At 37.4% G+C, this 23,228-nt stretch overlaps 1 long non-coding RNA gene across 1 annotated transcript in view; it reads left to right on the top strand.

Moving 5' to 3' along the window:
* The window catches only part of LOC136151537 (uncharacterized), a 172,944-nt gene that overhangs the window by 126,188 nt on the left and 23,528 nt on the right, over positions 1-23,228 (top strand). Inside the window, exon 3 of the long non-coding RNA XR_010660062.1 lies at positions 126-158. This is a non-coding gene — a long non-coding RNA (uncharacterized lncRNA). The remainder of the gene's footprint in view (positions 1-125; positions 159-23,228) is intronic.

The following is a 23,228-nucleotide window of genomic DNA, read 5'->3' as shown; positions in this document are numbered from 1 at the left end:
GTGTATCCTCGTGTAGGCATGAGTGATACTTAATATAAAATTAATGCTTTAGTATTTTATTGCTTATAACTTTGCTTTCAAAGAATTACATTATCATACAGAATACTTCTTTCTTTCTTTCACAGATAGAGAAACTATGTTTCAGCCTATTACCACAGGTAAGTAGTTTTAAAAAAATATATAATATTCTCAATACTGTATTATGAATATGACTATATAACATAGGCCATCAACATTTTTAAATGATTCACTTTGTATATAAAGTAGGCTACTGTGAAGCAATTATATCAGTTATTTATTTATAAAACATCAGTAATTAGCTCATTTTTTGTTATCAATGTATAAGTCATTATACCTTAAAATAAACATGAATTTATTTTTCACATTGTCTTTTTATTTCTTGATTTCTAATAATACATATATACAGTGTTTTGTATCATATAAGACAATATTAATGTAGGTACTGACAGACAGATGATTCATCTTGTAAACAGAGGATGTAAACTTATGGTATCAATAAATAAAGTACATACTATAAATGTATTTTTTCATCCTTTTGTACTTTTAATAACATTTTCTTTTCTGTGGCTTCCTTTGTTGTAAGAATACATTATATAATACATGTAATAGGTGTTAATAAACTGTTTATATTAACAATAAGGCAACAGGCTAGTCGTAGTTAAGTTTGGGAAGTCAAAAGTCATGGATTTTTGATTGATTGCAGAGTCAGCATTCCTAACTTTTGCATTGTCAAGGGCCAACTGTAGTAGAAACATATGGAATTGGAACAGGAATAGTCTTTGGAAATAAGTTGATTTATTACTTGATATGTGCTCACATAAGATTTGGTATGATGAAGTTGAACTGTCAGCATAGCTATAATCTCAAAGAACATCTTTTGCTAGTAGTTTAATGTATTTGTTTTCACTTGCTTCTCTTTTGTGTAATGCATTTTTTATAAATTGTAAAATCACCTATGTAGAATATAATCATTTTCTAAATTGTTGCATTTCTTAGCACCTGCGCTTATTGTTCAGTTCACTCACCCAGTTGTGTCCAGCTCTTTGCAACCCCATGGACCGTATCACACCAGGCTTCCCTGTCCATCACCAATTCCTGAAGCTTGCTCAAACTCATGTCCATCAATTCAGTGATGCCATCCAACCATTTTATTCTCTGTCGTCCCCTGCTCCTCCTGCCTTCAATTTCTTGCTCAGCATCACGGACTTTTTTAATGAGTCAGTTCTTTGCATCAGGTGGCCGAAGTACTGGTGCTTCAGCTTCAGCACCATTCCTTCCAATGAATAGTCAAAACTGATTTCCTTTAGGAATGACTGGTTTGATTTATTTGCAGTCCAAGGGACTCACAAAAGTCTTCTCCAACACAACAGTAAAAGTGCATCAATTCTTTGGTACTCAGCCTTCTTTACAGTCCAACGCTTGCATCCACACATGACTGCTAGAAAAACCATAGCTAACTAGACAGACCTTTCTTGGCAAAGTAATATGCTTTTTAATATGCTGTCTAGGTTTGTCATAGCTTTCCTTCCAAGGAGCAAGTGTCTTTTAATTTCATGGCTGCAGTCACCATCTGCAGTGATTTTGGAGCCCAAGAAAATAAAGTCTCTCACTGTTTCCATTGTTTCCCCATCTATTTGCCAGGAAGTGATGGGACTGGATGCCAAGGTCTTAGATTTTTGAATGTTGAGTTTCAAGCCAGTTTTTACATTCTCTTTCACTTTCATAAAGAGGCTATTCACTTCCTCTTTACTTTCTGCCATAAGGGTGGTGTCATCTGCATATCCGAGGTTACTAATATTTCTCCTGACATTTAATTCTGGCTTGTGCTTCATCCAGTCCAGCAATTTGCATGATGTATTCTGCATATAAGTTAAATAAACAAGGTGACAATATACAGCCTTGATGTACTCCTTCCCCAATTTGGAACCAGTCTGTTGTTCCATGTCCAGTTCTAACTGTTGCTTCCTGACAGTTCTCAGCTGGCAGGTCAGATGGTCTGGTATTCTCATCTCTAAGAATTTTCCAGTTTGTTGTGATCCACACAGTCAAAGGCTTTGGCGTAGTCAATAAAACAGAAGTAGATGTTTTTCTGGAATTCTCTTGCTTTTTCTGTGATCCAATGGATGTTGGCAATTTGATCTCTGGTCCCTCTGCCTTTTCTAAATCCAGCTTGAATATCTGGAGGTTCTCAGTTTATGTACTGTTAAAACCTAGCTAGGAGAATTTTGAGCATTACTTTGCTAGTGTGTGAGATGAGTGCAATTGTGTGGTAGTTTGAACATTCTTCAGCATTGCCTTTCTTTAGGATTGGAATGAAAACTGACCTTTTCTAGTCCTGTGGCCACTGCTGAGTTTCCCAAATTTGCTGGTGTATTGAATGCAGCACTTTCATAGCATCATCATTTGGGATTTGAAATAACACAGCTGGAATTCCATCACCTCCACTAGCTTTGTTCGTAGTGATGCTTCCTAAGGCCCACTTGACTTTGCATACCAGGATATCTGGCTCTAGGTGAGTGATCACACCATTGTGATAATCTGGGTCATTAAGATCTTTTTTGTATAGTTCTTCTATGTATTCTTGCCACCTCATCTTAATATCTTCTGTTTCTGTTAGGTCCATACTGTTTCTGTCCTTTATTGTGCCCATCTTTGTATGAAATGTTCCCTTGGTATCTCTGGTTTTCTTGAAGACATCGCTAGTCTTTTCCATTCTGTTTTCCTCTATTTCTTTGCACTGATCACTTAGGAAGGCTTTCCTATCTCTCCTTGCTATTCTTTGCAACACTGAACTCAGATGGGTATATTTTTCCTTTTTTCCTTTGCCTTTAGCTTCTCTTCTTTTCTCAGCTATTCATAAGGTCTCCTCAGACAACCATTTTCCTCTTTGCATTTCTCTTTTTGGGGGATGACTTTGATCACTCCTCCTGTACAATGTTATGAACCTCCATCCATATTTCTTCAGGCACTCTATCAGATCTAATCCATTGAATCTATTTGTCACTTCCACTGTATAAACATAAGGGATTTGATTTAGGTCATACCTAAATGGTCTGGGGCTTCCCTTGTGGCTTAGATGGTAAAGAATCTGCCTACAATGCAGCAGACCCAGGTTTGATCTCTGGATTGGGAAGATCCCCTGAGGAAGGAAATAGCAATCCACTCCAGTATTCTTGACTAGAGAATTCTGGACAGACAATCCTGGTGGGCTACAGTTTGTGGGGCTGCAAAGAGTTGGACATGACTGAGTGGCTACATGTTCACTTTCTTTTCTCTGAAAGGTCTAGAGGTTTTCCCTACTTTCTTCAATTTAAGTCTGAATTTTGCAATAAGCAGTTCATGATCTAGGCCATAGTCAGCTCCTGGTCTTGTTTTTGCTGACCTTACAGAATTTCTCCATCTTAGGCTACAAAGAATAATCAGTCTGATTTCAGTATTAACCATCTGCTGAAGTCCATGTGTGGAGTCTTCTCTTGTGTTGTTGGAAGAGGGTGCTTGATATGACCAGTGTATTCTCTTGGCAAAACTCTGTTAGCCTTTGCCCAAGACCAAACTTGCCTGTTATTCCAGGTCTCTTGACTTCCTATTTTTGCATTCCAGTCCCCTATGATGAAAAGGACATCTTTTTTGGGTGTTAATCCTAGAAGGTCTTGTAGGTCTTCAACTTCAGTTTCTTCAGATTAGTGGTTGGGCATAGACTTGGATTACTGTGATATTGAATGGTTAGCCTTGGAAGTAGAGATCATTCTGTTGTTTTTGAGATTGCACCCAAGTACTACATTTTGAACTCTCTTGTTGACTATGAGGGCTACTCCATTTCTTTTAAGGAATTCTTGCCTGAGCAGTAGATATAATGGTCATCTGAATTAAATTCACCCATTCCAGTCCATTTTAGTTCACTGATTCCTAAAATGTTGATGTTCACTCTTGCCATCTCCTGTTTGACCACTTCCAATTTGCTTTGATTCATAGACCTAGCATTCCAGGTTCCTATACAATATTGTTCTTTACATCATCAGACTTTATTTCATCACCAGTCACATCCACTGAGTGTTGTTTTTGCTATGGCTCCATCTCTTCATTCTTTCTGGAGTCATTTCTCCACTCTTCTCCAGTAGCATATTGGGCTAACCTACCGACCTGGGGAGTTCATCTTTCAGTGTCATATCTTTTTGCCTTTTCCACTATGAGCCAGCCCTTATTGTACAACATTCTTTTAAAAATTAGTAATTTATAGTTATTTATATACTTTACCATTTTCCTATTAAATATTTGCATTTCCTTTTTTATTGACCTCTAGTTGATTTACAACATTATATTAGTTTCAGGTGTACATAATAATGATTCAGTATTTTTGTAGGTTATATTCCATTAAAAGTTATTATAAGAAAATGGCTATAATTACCTGTGTTATACTATACATCCCTGTTGCTCATCTATATTATGCATAGTAAACCCCATACCACAAATATGCCCCTCTCCCTTTTGCATAATCACTAGTCTGTTTTCTATATCTGTGAGTCTGTTTCTGTTTTGCATGACTGTAAATGGAATACTACTCAGAGGTAAAAAGAAAGACATCTGGCTATTTGTGACAACATGGATGGGCCATGAGGGTACTATGCTAAGTGTAATAAGCCAGAGAAAGACAAGTACATATGATTTCACTTGTATGTGGAATCTAAAAGAAAACAAAACAAATACAGAGTCACAGATACAGAGAATAGACAGGTGGTTGCCAGAGGGGAAGAGGGGTCAGGGAATGGAAAACAGGATAAAGGGATGAAGAGGTACAGATGTATAGTTAAAAACAAATAAGTCATGGGGATGTAATATACAGCAAAGGAATTGAAGTTAAAAATATTATATTATCTTTGTGTGGTGGCACAGGGTAACTAAACTTATTGTTGTAATCATTGCCCAATGTATACAAATGATGAATCATGATATTTTACACCTAAAACTAGTATAATATTGTATGTCAATTATGCATCAATAACATTAAAAATAAAAATAAACTGTTTGGAGAGTGCCTCTTCTATGGTCATTGTTCTCTGGTGGGCATTGACATGCAACATATAAGTTCATATGCTTTGTTCCCACTCCTGTAGACCATTGCATGCACTTCCACCAGACTGCCTTGCCTCTGATTTTTAAATCTTGCCTTTTCTAGGCCTCTAATCAATAGACAAGCCCTTTCCTCTCTCCAATAGCTTGTGTATGCTCAATTTCTCCTTCTATGCAAAGGAGACAACCTAATGTGCTGTGTGTATTAATAGCTCTACCCCCTGAGAGAATTTCCTCTCACTATTGCCCTTTGGGGTGACACCCAAGTTAGGATCTTTTGTAGCATTTGTTCACTTATGGCTCACAACAACATATAAAGCTGACTGTATATTAGAGTCCTGAAATTTTTCTTTCCCCAGGATCTGGTCGTTTGGGGATCCTTATGAGGCCACAGATATAGTTTAAGAGTGCAACACTGATGTAACAGATGTCGGTTAAGTGTCTGTGCCATTAGTTCACATAATTTATGTCCTCTGGACATGATCTGATCAGATCCAAATGTTTGGTTTCCAGTTGTATGTTGGATTTTTACTGCATGAATCTGACCTTATGAGATGGTGGATCTGACAACATCAAGCTCAGATAGGAAGCCCCAGTTACATAATCACTTGATGCCTATACTACATCAGAATAACTGCTTTGTAAGTATTAGGTTAGTGCAAAAGTAATTGTGGTTTTGGACTGTAAATTTTTTTAAAGCATTATAACTAGGCTCAAACATATCTTTATTAATCAAAACAGGAGCCATTATAATCAACACATTTTTGCCAATGAGAAATAAGTCTGTTTATTCCTGTAGCATAAAAATCTATGCTTTGGGATAGATTTTGGAAAGCATTTCCAAACTCTTGGAAAGCATTTTCTGCCTCCTGATGGTAGTGATAGTTGTTTCCTTGCAAAAAATTTTCATGCTGCTTGAAGAAGTGATAGTTGGTTGGCGAGAGAGGTCAGGTGATTATGGCAGATGAGGCAAAACTTTGTAGCCCAATTCCTTCAACTCTTGAAGTGTTGGTTGTGTGATGTGCAGTCAGGCATTGTCGTGGAGAAGAATTGGGCCTCTTCTGTTGACCAATGGCAGCTGCAGGCATTACAGTTTTTGATGCATCTCATTGATTTGCTGTGCATACTTCTCAGATGTAATGGTTTCACTGGGATTCAAAAAGCTATAGTGGATCAGACCAGCATCAGACCACCAAACAGTGACTCTGACTTTTTTTGTGTGCAAATTTGGCTTTGGGAAGTGTTTTGGAGCTTCTTCTCAGTACAACCATTGAGCTGACCTTTGCCATTTGTCATATAAAATCCACTTTTCACAGCACATCACAATTCGACTGAGAAATGATTTGTTGTTGTGTAGAATAAGAGAAGATGACACTTCAAAATGATTTTTTTTCAATTTTCAGTCAGCTCGTGAGGCACCCACTTATCAAGCTTTTTCATCTTTCCAATTTGCTTCAAATACTGAATGACCACCAAATGGTGAATGTTGAATTCTTTGGCAACTTCTCATGTAGTTGCAAGAGTATCAGCTTTAATAATTGCTCTCAATTGGTCGTTGTCAACTTCTGATGGCCAGCCCCTTCGCTCTTCATCTCCAAGGCTCTCATCTCCTTTACAAAGCTTCTTGAACCACCATTGCACCATACATTTGTTAGCAGTTCCAGGCCCAAATGGGTTGATATTGCGAGTTTTCTATGCTATATACAACCCATTAAGAATTCAAATAAAACGAGTTGCTCAAATTTTCTTTTTGTCTAACATCATTTCTACAGTGTAAAATAAATATAAAGTAAACTCAAGTAATGTCATTAGCAAAAATCATAAAGTGAAAAATGCCAATTAAAACATTGTATAATATATCCACATTGATATGAGAATGTATTTCAACATCAAACAACAAAGTTCAACAGTGCAAAACAGCAATTACTTTTGCACCAAGCTAATACATCTAATTTACTCTTATGTGAGGCATTTCCCTGGTCCAAGACTCTAAAAGTCTATATGACAATGTTTTTCCTTTTTGGCTATCAGAGATGCCATATAAAAAGTGTTTACTTAACTATTACAGATATAAATAGCACCATGAATATATTTTTTTACATGTTTCAAGCAACATGATAACTCTCACTGCTGCTTATACCTGCTAGAAATCTCTCTCTTACTCTTAGCTCTGTTTATAACTTATAGCCTTCTCTGTCACCTGATGGTTCATAGCAGATTACCTGGTGTGGCATGTGCCAACTCCAAATCAATTGGATTCCATCGAATATTGTGCCTCTTTGTGTGAAGTAGCAAAAATGCAATACATTTTTCATAATATTAGAGAGAATGTACAAGCACACCTAAGATGATTGAACTTCTAAAACTTCACTTAATGTTCACTTCAGTTGCTCAGTTGTGTTCGACTCTTTGCAACCTCATGGACTGCAGCACACCAGGCTTTCCTATCCATCACCAACTCCCAGAGCTCACTGAAACTCATATCCATCAAGTCGGTGATACCATCCAATCATCTCATCCTCTGTCATCCCCTTCTCGTGCCCCTTCAATCTTTCCCAGCATCAGAGTTTTTTCCAATGAGTCAGTATGTTGCATCAGGTGGCCAGAGTTTCAGCTTGGAGTTGAAGTTTAGCATCAGTCCTTTGGAGTTTCATTTGGAATTTAACATCATTTGGCGTTTCAGCTTCAGCATCAGTCCTTCCAATGAATATTCAGGACTGATTTCCTTTAGGATGGATTGGTTGGATCTCCTTGCAGTCCAAGGGACTCTCAAGAGTCTTTTCCAACACCACAGTTCAGAAGCATCAGTTCTTTGGCTCTCAGCTTTCTTTATAGTCCAACTCTCACATCCATACATGACTACTGGAAAAATCAAAACTTTGACCAGATGGACCTTTGTTTGCAAAGTAATGTCTCTGCTTTTTAATATGCTGTCTAGGTTGGTCATAACTTTCCTTCCAAGGAGCAAATGTGTTTTAATTTCATGGATGCAGTCACTATCTGCAGTGATTTTGGAGCCCACCAAAATAAAATCTGCCACTGTTTCCACTATTTCCCCATCTATTTGCCATGAAATGATGGGACCTGATGCCATGATCTTAGTTTTTTGAATGTTGAGTTGTAAGCCAACTTTTTCACTCTCCTCTTTCACTTTCATCAAGAAGCTCTTTAGTTCTTCACTTTCTGCCATAAGTGTGGTGTCATCTGCATATCTGAGGTTATTGATATTTCTCCCAGCAATCTTGATTCCAGCTTGTGATTCATCCAGTCCAACATTTCTGATGATGTACTCTGCATATAAGTTAAATAAGCAGAGTGACATCATACAGCCTTGATGTACTTCTTTCCCGATTTGGAACCAGTCTGTTGTTCCATGTCCAGTTCTATCTGTTGCTTCTTGACCTGCAAACAGATTTCTCAGGAGGCAGGTCAGGTGGTCTGGTATTCTCATCTCTTTAAGAATTTTCCACAGTTTGTTATGATCCACAGTCAAAGTCTTTGGTATAGTCAATAAAGCAGGAGTATATGCTTTTCTGGAACTCTCTTGCTTTTTTGATGATCCAGTGGATAGTGACAGCTTGATTCTGGTTCCTCTGCCTTTTCTAAATACAGCTTGAACATCTGGAAGTTCATGGTTCTTGTACTGTTGAATCCTGACTTGGAGAATTTGGAGCATTACTTTGCTAGTGTGTGAGATGAGTGCCATTGTGCGGTAATTTGAGCATTCTTTGGCATTGCCTTGGACCAGTTCATGGACCACAGCCTTGTGTAATTCAGTGAAACTATGAGCCATGCCATGTAGGTTCGCCCAAGATTTACAGGTCATGGTGAAGTGTGCTAACAACACATGGTCCACTGGAAAAGACAATGGAAAACCACTTCACTATTCTTGCCTTGAGAACCCCATGAACAGAATGAAACGGTAAAAAGATAGGACACTGAAAAATTAACTCCCCGAGTTGGTAGGTTAGCCCAATATGCTACTGGAGAACAGTGGAGAGATAACTAAAGAAAGAATGAAGAGATGGAGCCAAAGCAAAAACAGCACCCAGTTGTGGATGTGACTGGTGATGGAAGTAAAGTCTGATGCTGTAAAGAACGATATTGCATAGGAACCTGGAATGTTAGGAGATGGCAAGAGTGAACATCGACATTTTAGGAATCAATGAACTAAAATGGGCTGGAATGGATGAATTTAACTCTAATGACCATTATATCTACGACTTGGGCAAGAAGGGCTTCCCTTGTGGCTCAACTGGTAAAGAATCCACCAGCAATGAGGGATACCTGGGTTGGGAAGATCCCCTGGAGTAGGGAAAGGCTTACCCACTCCAGTATTCTGGCCTGGAGAATCCCTTGGACTGTATAGTCTGTGGGGTTGCAAAGAGTCAGGCATGACTGAGCAACTTTCACTTCACTTGGGCAAGAATCCCTTAGAAAAAATGGAGTAGCTCTGATAGTCAAGAAGAGATCAGAAGTGCAGCACTTGGGTGTAATCTCAAAAACAACAGAATGATCTCTGTTCACTTCAAAGGCAAACCATTCAATATCACAGTAATCCAAGTCTGTGCCCCAATCAGAAATGCTGAAGAAGCTGAATTTGAATGGTTCTATGAAGACCTACAAGACCTTCTAGAGCTAACACCCCAGAAAGATGTCCTTTTCATTATAGGGAACTGGAATGCAAAAGTAGGAAGTAAGTCAAGAGATTCCTGGAGTAACAGGCAATTTAGGCCTTGGAGTATAAAATGAAGCAGGGCAAAGGCTAATAGGTTTTGCCAAGGGAATGCAGTGATCCATAGCAAATACCCTCTTCCAATAACACAAGAAAAGACTCTACACATGGAGATCACCCTGTGGTCAACACCAAAATCAGGTTGATTATATTCTTTGCAGCCAAAGATGGAGAAGTTCTATATAGTCAGCAAAAACAAGAGCAGGAGCTGACTGTGTCTCAGATCATGAACTCCTCATTGCAAAATTCAGACTTAAATTGAAGAAAGTAGAGAAAACCACTGGACCATTCAGGTATGTCCTAAATCAAGTCCCTTGCAATTATCCAGTGGTAATGACAAACAGATTCAAGGGATTAGATCTGAGAGAGAGTTCCTGAAGAACTATGGACAGAGGTTCATGATATTTTACAGGAGGCAGTGATCAAGACCAACCCCAAGAAAAAGAAATGCAAAAAGGGCAAAATGGTTGTCTGAGGAGGTGTTACAAATAGCTGAGAATAGAAGAGAAGCTAAAGGCAAAGGAAAAAAGGAAAGATATACTCATTTGAATGCAGAGTTCCAAAGAAAAGCAAGGGGAGATAAGAAAGCTTTCCTAAGTGATCAATGCAAAGGAATAGAGGAAAACAATAGAATGGGAAAGACTAGAGATCACTTAATGTGGAGGGCCCTAAATCTTCGTAAGGTTTATCTTCCACCCTCTGACATGCATGCCATAGAATATTCAGACTTCTTGAAATTTCTTGCTCTTTAGATATGATTTAGGGCTTCCCTGATAGCTCAGTTGGTAAAGAATCTACCTTCAATGCAGGAGACCCTGTTTTGATTCCTGGGTTGGGAAGATCCGCTGGAAAAGAGATAGGCTACCCACCCAAGTATTCTGGTCTGAAGAATGTCTACAGGGTTGCAAAAAGTCAGACATGACTGAGCAACGTTCACTTTCACTTAGATCTGATTAGGATGCTCCCATCAGTATTGTGGAACAGTTATATTCTGTGAAATATCAGGACAGTCAAGATTTTTGCAGACAGACTATATTTTGTCAGAAAAGGTACAGTTGATTTAGATCCAAGGTGGGACAGTGAGTATGTCCTATTGCCCTCACATAAATGTAAATTGCTTTTAATTCTCTGTACTGATGGGAATTGAAAATGATACACTTAATAGATCAACCATATGCTAGAGCCTATATTAATCTTTTCTTGTTAAGATTCTACAACAGATACACAGCTGCAAATAGAGCAACCATTTGTTAGGTTTAAGGTTATACACCTTCATGTGCCTTAGTACCCCTGGTACTAAGTGGATGGGAGTCATTAAACAATTTATTCTCCATATTCTGGTTCAAAGTCTGAACTAATCCATGCATTTTATTCAGGACACAGTATTGCTTCTGATCTTGGCTGATGAAAGGCCGGTCTATGGATTTTCCCTTGGCTTAAAAAAAAAAAAATAATTAATTTATTTTAATTGGAGGCTAGTTACTTTACCATATTGTGGTGATTTTTGCCATTCATTGACATGAATCAGCATGGATGTACATGTGTCCCCCGTCCAGAAATCCCCTCCCACCTCCCTCCCCATCCCATCCTTCTGAGTTGTCCCAGTGTACCGGCTTTGAGTGCCCTGTTTCATGCATCAAACTTGGTCTGGTGATCTATTTCATATATGGTAATATACATGTTTCAATGGTATTCTCTGAAGTCTTCCCACCCTCACCTTCTCCCAGAGTCCAAATGTCTGTTCTTTATATCTGTGTCTCTTTTGCTGTCTCTCATATAAGGTCGTCATTATCATCTTTCTAAATTCCATATATATGCATTAATAAACTGTATTGGTGTTTTTATTTCTGACTTACTTCACCCTGTATAATAGGCTCCAGTTTCATCAATGTTATAACTGATTCAAATGTGTTCTTTTTAATAGCTGAGTAATATTCCATTGTGTATATATACCACAGTTTTCTTATCCATTCGTCTGCCAATGGACATCTAGGTTGCTTCCAGGTCCTAGCTATTGTAAACAGTGCTGTGATGAACATTGGGGTACATGTGTCTTTTCAATTCTGCTTTCCTCAGTGTGTATGCCCAGAAGTGGGATTGCTGGGTCATATGACAGTTCTGTTTCCAGTTTTGTAAGGAATCTCCACACTGTTCTCAATAGTGGCTATACTAATTTGCATTCCCACCAACAGTGTAGGAAGGTTCCCTTTTCTACACACCCTCTCCAGCATTCACTGTAGACTATTTGCTAGCAGCCATTCTGACTGGCATGAGATGGTACCTCACTGTGGTTTTTATTTGCATTTCTCTGATAATGAGTGATGTTGAGCATGTTTTCATCTGTTTGTTAGCCATCTGTATGTCTTCTCTGGAGAAATGTCTGTTTAGTTCTTTGGTCCAGTTTTTGATTGGCTCATTTATTTTTCTGGTATTGAGTTGCATAAGCTGCTTGTACATTGTAGAGTCATTCTTTGTCAGTTGCTTTGTTTGCTATTATTTTCTCCCACTCTGAAGGCTGTCTTTTTACCCTACTTATAGTTTCCTTCATTGTGCAAAAGCTATAGTTTCCTTCATTGTGCAAAACTTTTAAGTTTAATTGGGTCCCACTTGTTTATTTTTGTTTTTATTTCCATTACATAGAGGATCCTGCTGTGATTTATGTCAGAGGGTGTTTTGCCTATGTTTTCCTCTAGGAGTTTTATAGTTTCTGGTCTTAACATTTAGATATTTAATCCATTTTGAATTTATTTTTGTGTATGGCATTAGAAAGTATTCTAGTTTCATTTTTTTTGCAGGTGGCTGACCAGTTTTCCCAGCACCACTTGTTAAAGAGATTGTCTTTTCTCCATTGTATATTCTCGCCTCTTTTGTCAAAGATAAGGTGTCCATAGGTTCGTGGATTTATCTCTGGGCTTTCTGTTTTGTTCCATTGATCTATATTTCTTTCTTTGTGCTGGTACCATACAGTCTTGATGACTGTAGCTTGTAGTATAGTCTGAAGTCAGGCAGGTTGATTCCTCCAGTTCCATTCTTCTATCTCATGATTACTTTGGCTATTTGAAGTTTTTTGTATTTCCATGCAAATTGTGAAATTATTTGTTCTAGTTCTCTGAAAAATACCGTTGGTAGCTTGATCAGGATGGCATTGAATCTGTAGATTGTTTTGGGTAGTATAACATTTTCACTATATTGATTCTTCTGATCCATGAACGTGGTATATTTCTCCATCTGTTTGTGTCCTCTTTGATTTCTTTCATCAGTGTGTTATAGTTTTCTATATATAGGTCTTTTGTTTCTTTAGGTAGATATATTCTTAAGTATTTTATTCTTTTCATTGCAGTGTTGAGTGGGATTGTTTCCTTAATTTCTCTTTCTGTTTTCTCATTGTTAGTGTATAGGAATGCAAGGGATTTCTATGTATTAATTTTATATCCTGCCACTTTACTATATTCATTGATTAGCTCTAGTAAGTTTCTGGTGGTGTCTTTAGGGTTTTTTATGTAGAGGATCATGTCATCTGCAAACAGTGAGAGCTTTACTTCTTATTTTCCAATCTAAATTCCTTTTATTTCCTTTTCTTCTCTGATTGCTGTAGCTAAAACTTCCAAAACTATGTTGAATGGTCGTAGTGAGAGTGGGCATCCTTGTCTTGTTCCTGACTTTAGAGGAAATGCTTTTAATTTTTCACCATTGAGGATAATATTTGCTGTGGCTTTATCATATATGGCTTTTATTATGTTGAAGTATGCTCCTTCTATGCCTGCTGTCTGGAGAGTTTTTATCACAAATGGATGTTGAATTTTGTCAAAGGCTTTCTCTGCATCTATTGAGATAATCATATGGTTTTTAACTTTCAATTTGTTAATGTGGTGTATCACATTGATTGATTTGTGAATACTGACGAATACTTGCATCCCTGGGATAAAGCCCACTTGGTCATGATGTATGACCTTTTTAGTATGTTGTTGGATTCTGTTTGCTAGAATTTTGTTAAGAATTTTTGCATCTATGTTCATCAGTGATATTGGCCTGTAGTTTTCCTTTTTTGTGGCATCTTTGTCTGGTTTTGGTATTAGGGTGATGGTGGCCTCATAGAATGAGTTTGGCAGTTTACCTTCCTCTGCAATTTTCTGGAAGAGTTTGAGTAGGATAGGTGTTAGCTCTTCTCTAAATTTTTGGTAGGATTCACCTGTGAAGCCATCTGGTCCTGGGATTTTGTTTGTTGGAAGATTTTTGATTACAGTTTTGATTTCTGTGCTTGTGATGGGTGTGTTGAGATTTTCTATTTCTTCCTGGTTCAGTTTTGTAAGGTTATACTTTTCTAAGAATTCATCCATTTCTTCCAAGTTGTCTATTTTAGTAGCATATAGTTGCTGATAGTTGTCTCTTGTAATCCTTTGTATTTCTGTGTTTTCTGTTGAGATTTCTCAATTTTCGTTTCTAATTTTGTTGATTTGATTCTTCTCCCTTTTTATCTTGATGAGTCTGGCTAATGGTTTGTCTATTTTATTTATCTTCTCAAATAACCAACTTTTAGTTTTGTTGATTTTGGCTATGGTCGCCTTTGTTTCTTTTGCATTTATTTCTGCCCTAATTTTTATGATTTTTTTCCTTCTACTAGCCCAAAGGTTCTTCATTTGTTCTTTTTCTAGTTTCCTTAGGTGTAAGGTTAGATTATTTATTTAATCTTTCTCTTTTTTTTGAAGTTTTATATTTATTTATTTATTGGTTGCTGCTGTTGCAATAAGATTTCACATGCAAGTGAGAGAAATGGGGTGGTGAGTGTCAGAATTAGAATGATTTTCTGAGGTAAGCTTGTATTGCTATGAACCTTCCCCTTCCCCTAACCTTTTTAGGTTTTGGGTTGTCGTGTTTTCATTTTCATTTGTTTCTATGTGTATTTTGATTTCCTTTTGATGTCTTCTGTGATTTGTTGGTTTTTCAGAAGCGTATTATTTAGCCTCCACATGTTTGTATTTTGATAGTTTCTTTCCTGTTCAGTTCAGTTCAGTTGCTCAGTCGTGTCTGACTCTTTGTGACCCCATGAATCGCAGCACGCCAGGCCTCCCTGTCCATCACCAACTCCCTGAGTTTACTCAAACTCATGCCCATCGAGTCGGTGATGCCATCCAGCCATCTCATCCTCTGTTGTCCCCTTCTCCTCCTGCCCCCAATCTCTCCCAGCATCAGGATCTTTTCCAATGAGTCAACTCTTCACATGAGGTGGCCAAAGTACTGAAGTTTCAGCTTCAGCATCAGTCCTTCCAATGAACACCCAGAACTGATCTCCTTGAGGATGGACTGGTTTGATATCCTTGCAGTCCAAGGGACTATCAAGAGTCTTTTCCAACACCACAGTTCAAAAGCATCAATTTTTCGGCACTCAGCTTTCTTCATAGTCCAACTCTCACATCCATACATGACCACTGCAAAAACCATAGCCTTGACCAGACGGACCTTTGTTGGCAAAGTAATGTCTCTGCTTTTTAATATGCTATGTAGGTTGGTCATAACTTTCCTTCCAAGGAGTAAGCACCTTTTAATTTCATGGCTTCAGTTACCATCTGCAGTGATTTTGGAGCCCCCCAAAATAAAGTCTGACACTGTTTCCACTGTTTCCCCATCTACGTCCCATGAAGTGATGGGACCAGATGCCACGATTTTAGTTTTCTGAATGTTAAGCTTTAAGCCGACTTTTTCACTCTCCTCTTTCACTTTCATTAGTTGACATCTAATCTTACTTCATTGTGATCAGAAAAGATGCTTGAAATAATTTCAATTGTTTTGAATTTACTAAGGCTAGAGTTATGGTCCAGGATGTGATCTATCCTGGATAACGTTCCATGTGCACTTGAGAAAAATGTGAAATTCTTTGTTTTGGGGTGAAACCATGGAGTAAGTCCATAAGCCTTCTGGACTAATTGTGAATTCCCCAGGCCAGAATGCTGGGCAGGGTAGCCTTTCCCTTCTCCAGGTATCTTCCCAACCCAGTGATTGAACCCACACCTCCCACATTGCAGGAGGATTCTTTACCATCTGAGCGACAAGGGAAGCCCTAGGGTGCATTGGGGAAATGCTAAGTAGAATATTTATTGTGTATTCTTGAAATGGCATTTCAAAGTTCTTTCTTAAGGGACCTTCCCTTCCCTTTGTGCATTAGCATCTAGATTTGAACACAGACTTAGATATGAGACCTGGGTGAAGGATCATTAGTTTTATTGCAGTTCCCATTTCCATTTCAGCAACATAATATTTTTGATAAATCTACTCCACCAACTTTGTAATTGTCTTTATGTATGTCTCAAACCTAGGAAAGTTATAATCTAATAGTCATCACCATAGATGTTTGTGGATTAAGACACTATTAGTGCCGAGCCAGCCCTGTTATCTATTATGTTATTTGTAGCTGGGTTCAGGTAGTGAAGAGCTGCCATGTCACCTCTGCTCATTTGAAATTTTATCATTCACGTTCTCAGTAGGGATCTCAGTTTCTTGAAAGCATCTTCTATTGTTAGCCTTGGTCTGCACTTTGTCCCTTTACTAGTACATTCTCTACTCACTTAATAGAGTGTGTCCTCTGGGACATAAGAAGAAGTGCAGTTAGATGATAGATTCTCTGTTGGTACAAAATAAATCCATTCTAACATTCCCAACTCTGAGCCCTGTTACACTTTATTATTATGTCAAGGCAACTGCAGCAATGCTATCACATTCACTGTACATATAAATCTATAAAAGTTTTCTACTACATCCCTGTAGTATTAATATATTAGAACTGAATCCAGCATTTCTTTCAAGAAATTGAATTCTTAAGTACTGCAAAAGTGTTCCAATGTCTATAAGCTTTTCCATACCCAGATTTGTATTCTGTTTCTCCTCTAAGAGAGTTTACTGATGGTATGTGTTAGCCAGGTACAACAGATTTTAGAATAATCTATTTTCTCTTATAGTAGGGATCATAGTTATTTCTCTGGAGTTGTTGAGTAAGGACAATGAGAAACTTTGAGAAGGTCTGAAGCATCTTGCTAGGAACATGTTTACATGATCTCTGACAAGTGGAGTTTTCTCTCCTCTGACAAGAGGGAGGAGACTGCTTTTGTCAGTTTTAGAGATTCAGAGAAATCTGAAAGGAAGTTCACATTTTTGATGTGCAATCGTACATATCCACCATCTTAAGTGGTAAGGTCTGGCTTCATTCCTCTTAGAGTCCTGACTTTAATATAAACAGTCTGTTGAGATGTGCATTTTTTCTTCTTTGGAGTCCTGTCACTCTTAAAACCAAGTCCTGTGTCTGATTTTCAACTCTCTTTCCTATGTAGGATATGAGAATCTCTTTAAGTGCTTCCATGGAAGTTTACTTGCTTTTGTAGCATTCCCTAGTTATTGGTTCTCAAAGTTGCTCCCTGGACCTGCTTCATTATCATCAACTAGGACTTTATTAGAAATGCCAATTCTTGGGCCTTACCCCAAACCTAGGGTATCTTAAACTCTGGATGTGGGACCCAGAAATCTGCATTTTAACCAACAGTTTGAGAATCATAGCCTTAGACTGGTAATTGGCTGACTGACTGGAGCATACTACTCTTTCTACTTTTTCAAGGCTGCCAAGATAATCAGTGAAAGCTCGCAATGTTGACAATTATCTAAGTATCATTACCCTCATATCTTTCAAGGACTAGATGTACTTCAGTGCTTCTCCTTCTACCTGTATGGTATGCCAAACCACAACATGTAAGAGTATTAGTAGTAGTGATGTTAGAGCATGTTGAGTTACCACTATTCCACTTACCCTTACCTGTGGAAGGTTTGTCACAATTTGGCTGGTGAGTGAATTATTTCCTGAATGCTCTTCTAAGAGTCTGCTTTCAAATACTGCTTCCAGACCAATTCCATTTAGGTCCTCCAGAAAGCAGAGCTTGAGAATAGAAATTAGATTCAAACAACTAGTTTCAAGAATAATGAGTAAAGGACAGGAAAAATGAGACAGGTAAGAAAAACAGAGAGTGTAAGGGCATATTAGTCACGTTGTGTGCAATGGGAGATCAGTTCTCCCGGGACTTCCTGGAAGACACATACAATTTTTTCACATGAAGGAAGGCTTGCTGGAACACTTATCCACTTGCTACCATTCTCCCTTGTTTGAAAGTTTCCTCTAGGGTCATTAAGTCTCTTGCATTTTTGGGCAGCACTTGTCTTTGTGCCAATTAGTCTACCACAGCGTTATACAAGGCCTTGGGGCCAACCAGGAAGGTGTATATAGCATGCTTGAGCTAATATCCTGTCAGGGTAGATGAGATGAATCTGAGTTCACACAGAACTGTCCCCTAAAGTTCTGCTGAAATCAGAGGTGGCCTGTGCATTCAGATATACTTCACCAGAGGCATCTGTTTTAGAAGGTAAGCTGTAAATATTGTATTCCACATTTGTAACCACATTAATTGGGATGCATTTGCTCTCCACAGAATCTCCTCTAGGTGCTATTTTGAGAAGAAGAGATGAGTTAAAGGAAAACCACAGACAAAATTGATGTTTGTGAGAAGAGGACAGTCTCAACAGAAGTAGAGAATTCTTGTAATATTTTGCATACTGAATATGAGCTAAACTAAGACTGTTTCCTCCTACCCAAGAATTTTTTGAGAATAGTTGATCAAGGACTGGTCATTGGATATACCTCTTCCAATGATCTGTAATTAAACAGGAGCTTAGAGAGAAAAGGTTGATTCATGGAAATACAAATGTGTAGATACAAATATAGGTAGATATATACATATAGAATATACTTTTTTTTTTAAGAAGGAAAAACGAGGAAAAGTGAAAAATCTAACCTTATACAAAGAACACAAACCGAAAGTTACTGGAAGTGGATAACAGTCACAGATTGGAATAAGAGGTAACTTGATTTTGGAGATGGGAAAATCTGTAAGACTCTGAGATTTTTTAAAATATCAACTTATTTCTTCTACTAAACATTGAGCTCAGATTCATAATAAAAGTGCTAACATTTCAACTCCAATTTGCAAAATTTTACATAAAATAAAGGAACAGTGGCACAGAAAAGAGAATAGAGGATCAGAGAGTATATGTGGATTTTTAAAAATACATGTCATTGTAAAAATAGAAAAAAAAAAAAGAAGAAAATCTAAGAAAAATAAAAATATGAGACATGAGAGATTATTTTGCATCTTAATTTCCTTTAAAATAGTTGTGCTTGTGAGTTTCTTGTAGATTAATATACTCTAAGCACGAGAACTATTGATTGAGAGAACTTTAAATAAATCTACTTTTAGTTTTTAGATAAAGTCAAATGTGATCATGATAATTGTAAGAGTAGGGTGGATAGATAAAAAGTAATAGGACTAAAATATTCAGGACATATCTTCCAGCAAGCTGTGTAAAAGCAAAAATATGTGCTGGTGGTTCATTCGCTAAATCATGTCTGACTCTTGTGACCCCACGGGCTGTAGCCTGCCAGGTTCCTCTGTCCATGAGATTTTCCAGGCATGGATACTGGAGTGGGTTGCTATTTCCTTCTCCAGGGGATCTTCCTGACACAAAGACTGAACCTAGGTCTCCTGCACTGCAGTCAAATTCTTTACTGACTGAGCTACCAGGTAATTCCTAAACATATACTGATGTAAAATGTTGCATGATATCATTACATTATTGAAGCTGCATTAGACTGAGATTAAGGATTCACCCCTGTGACTATATAATAGATTGTATATATCAGATAGTGTCATAATTTTTCTTAGAATTCTAGCTTGAGTGTTCCATTTGATGCAATGTATTATTTTTATAGGAATTTAAATGTTTCAATGATATTCCCAAGCTTTTGATTTTCTCTAGTTCACATTATCATCTTTAGAATTATTTAAAATGATAAAAAACAAAGCATAACTGCTGATAAAATATAGGAAGCTAACACAGGCATATTTAACCATCTGATAATTTTTTGGTGAGGATTAAATAACCTAATTGATTTAGCAAATTGGTAGTTATCCGATAAGAACTCAGTCAAGCAGAGATATGCTGCTGCTCCTGATTTTCAGTGTCAGTTTCATCTATGGATCTCTAATTAAAATTTATTTTTATCCATTGATTATATGTACATTTTCTTAAATTTATATTTGTAGAATGACTTGGTAAATAAGTAATAAATTATGAATAAAGTGATGGAAACATCTGGAATTTCCCATCAGAGCTTTGATAATTTAGTTCAGTTCTCTAGTATTTGGTAAACTGAAAACTGTTCTGGAAAAGGAATATTTTTATTTAAATGTTGGCATAAGTCAAGCTTTATGAAACATATTGATTTGGGTGAGAGAAGTGAGCCCAAGAGTTTACATTTCTTGGAAGGATATGCAGTTCAAGGAGTCACTGAAGGTCATAAATTTGTAAAATCCTTTTCAAATCATTAACATTTATTATTTTCCTTCAAGGAGTCTTGTTGGGAGACTCCCTTGGCAAAAGCTTGAAATGAAAATGCTTGGAATTGTAAAAAATGCTATATAAAAGTTGAAGAACTGACAGATTTTGTTATGATATATGAATAGGAAAATTCGTAGGAAACAGAAAAGCAGGAAAGTGAAACAAGAGAATATAGAAGTAAAAAAAATTAATAACAGAAAAATGGAGAAAGAAGAAGGAAAAGGAACTCTGGATGCCATCTTTCTTTTGGATGTTGAGAAAATACTGCCAGTGATTGAGTGGAAAGAATATTTCCTCAAATCATTTTTAATCTACTGGACAGATAAATAATAGTACATATTTCAAACTTGTTTTGTAATCTCAGATTTTATAGAAAGAAAAGCATGTTAAAAATAGTTATGTCTATACTGCAATATGAAGATTGATAATTTAAAGTGGTGAGAAGTGGGTACAATTACTTTTCAGTTCTTTGCAAGGAAGAAATGTATTATGACATTTCTTTTTTCTAAGTGATATAACTTATGTGTGTGTGCTGCGTGCTAAGTCGCTTCAGTTATGTCCAACTCTATGTGACCCTGTGGGGTGTAGCCTACCAGGCTCCTTTGCCCATGGCATTCTCCAGGTAAGAATACTGGAGTGGATTGCCGTGCCCTCCTCTAGGGGATTTTCCCAACTCAGGGGTCAAAACAGTGTCTCTTATGTCTCCTGCATTGGCAGGTTGATTCTTTACCACTAGTGCCACCTGGGAAGTCTGATATAACTTATACTGTCTATAAAAGCCTGCTTCTGTATTTTGATGTTTTGTCCCTGGAGCAATCAATTGAACAGTATCATCATCAGGCTCATTATAAGTAACAAACGTTGAGGAGTTACTATGGCCAGGAACTCCTTCACATTTAGTTTCTCAACAAGCATAGACAGGTTCTATGATTCTCCCACCTCCCCTCCATTTTTCAACCATATAATCTAAGGAAAAAACTAAGATAAGAATGTTAAGTTTAAACAACTTCCTCATCACAAACCATAAAGTATTATTTTATTTAATTTATTTATTCATTTTACTTTACAATATTGTATTGGTTTTGCCATACATTGACTTGAATCTGCCATGGGTATACATGTGTTCCCCATCCTGAACCCCCCTCCCGTTTACCTCCCTATCCCATCCCTCTGGGTCATCCCAGTGCACCAGCCCCGAGCACCCTGTATCATGCATTGAACCTGGACTGGTGATTCGTTTCACATATGAATTTACATGTTTCCATGCCATTTTCCCATATCATCCTGCCCTCGCCTTCTCCCACAGAGTCTAAAAGACTGTTCAATACATTTGTGTCTCTTTTGCTGTCTCAACTTACAGGGTTATCGTTACCATCTTTCTAAATTCCATATGCGTTAGCATACTGTATTGGTATTTTTCTCTCTAGCTTACTTCATTCTGTATAATAGGCTCCAGTATCATCCACCTCATTAGAACTGATTCAAATGTGTTCTTTTTAATGGCTGAGTAATAATCCATTGTGTATATGTACCACAGCTTTCTTATCCATTTGTCTGCCCATGGACATCTAGGTTGCTTCCATGTCCTGGCTATTATAAACAGTGCTGTGATGAACATCGGGATACATGTGTCTCTTTCAATTCTGGTTTCCTCAGTGTGTATGCCCAGCAGTGGGATTGCTGGGTCATATGGCAGTTCTATTTCCAGCTTTTTAAGGAATCTCCACACTGTTCTCCAAAACAGCTGTACTAGTTTGCATTCCCTCCAACAGTGTAAGAGGGTTCCCTTTTCTCCACACCCTCTCCAGCATTTATTGCTTGTAGACTTTTGGATAGCAGCCATTCTGACTGGCATGAGATGGTACCTCACTGTGGTTTTGATTTGCATTTCTCTAATAATGAGTGATGTTGAGCATCTTTTCATGTTTGTTAGCCATCTGTATGTCTTCTTTGGAGAAATGTCTGTTTAGTTCTTTGGCCCACTTTTTGATTGGGTCTTTTATTTTTCTGGAATTGAGCTGCAGGTGTTGCTTATATATTTTTGAGTTTAATTCTTTGTCTGTTGCTTCATTTCCTATTATTTTCTCCCATTCTGAAGGCTGTCTTTTCACCTTGCTTATAGTTTCCTTTGTTGTGCAAAAGCTTTTAAGTTTAATTAGGTCTGATTTGTTTATTTTTGCTTTTATTTCCAATATTCTTGGAGGTGGGTCATAGAGGATCCTGCTGTAGTTTATTTCAGAGAGTGTTTTGCCTATGTTTTCCTCTAGGAGTTTTATAGTTTCTGGTCTTGCGTTTAGATCTTTAATCCATTTTGAATTTATTTTTGTGTATGGTGTTAGAAAGTGTTCTAGTTTCATTCTTTTACAAGTGGTTGACCAGTTTTCCCAACACCACTTGTTGAAGAGACTGTCTTTTCTCCATTGTATATTCTTGCCTCCTTTGTCAAAGATAAGGTGTCCATAGGTACATGGATTTATCTCTGGGCTTTCTATTCTGTTCCATTGATCTATATTTCTGTCTTTGTGCCATACTGTCTTGATGACTGTGGCTTTGTGGTAGAGACTGACGTCAGGCAGGTTAATTCCTCCAGTTCCATTCTTCTTTCTCAAGATTGCTTTGGCTATATGAGTTTTTTTGTATTTCCATACAAATTGTGAAATTATTTGTTCTAGTTCTGTGAAGAATACCATTGGTAGCTTGATTGGGATTGCATTGAATCTATAGATTGTTTTGGGTAGTATACTCATTTTCACTATATTTATTCTTCCAATCCATGAACATGGTATATTTCTCCATCTATTTGTGTCCTCTTTGATTTCTTTCACCAGTGTTTTATAGTTTTCTATATATAGGCCTTTTGTTTCTTTAAGTAGATATATTCCTAAGTATTTTATTCTTTTCATTGCAATGGTGAATAGAATTGTTTCCTTAATTTCTCTTTCTGTTTTCTCACTGTAAGTGTATAGGAATGCAAGGG

The sequence above is a fragment of the Muntiacus reevesi genome, chromosome 20, assembly GCF_963930625.1.
Source record: "Muntiacus reevesi chromosome 20, mMunRee1.1, whole genome shotgun sequence".
NCBI lineage: Eukaryota > Metazoa > Chordata > Mammalia > Artiodactyla > Cervidae > Muntiacus > Muntiacus reevesi.
Note: the sequence above shows the minus strand (reverse complement) of the source record. Positions and strands in the feature narration are given on the sequence as shown.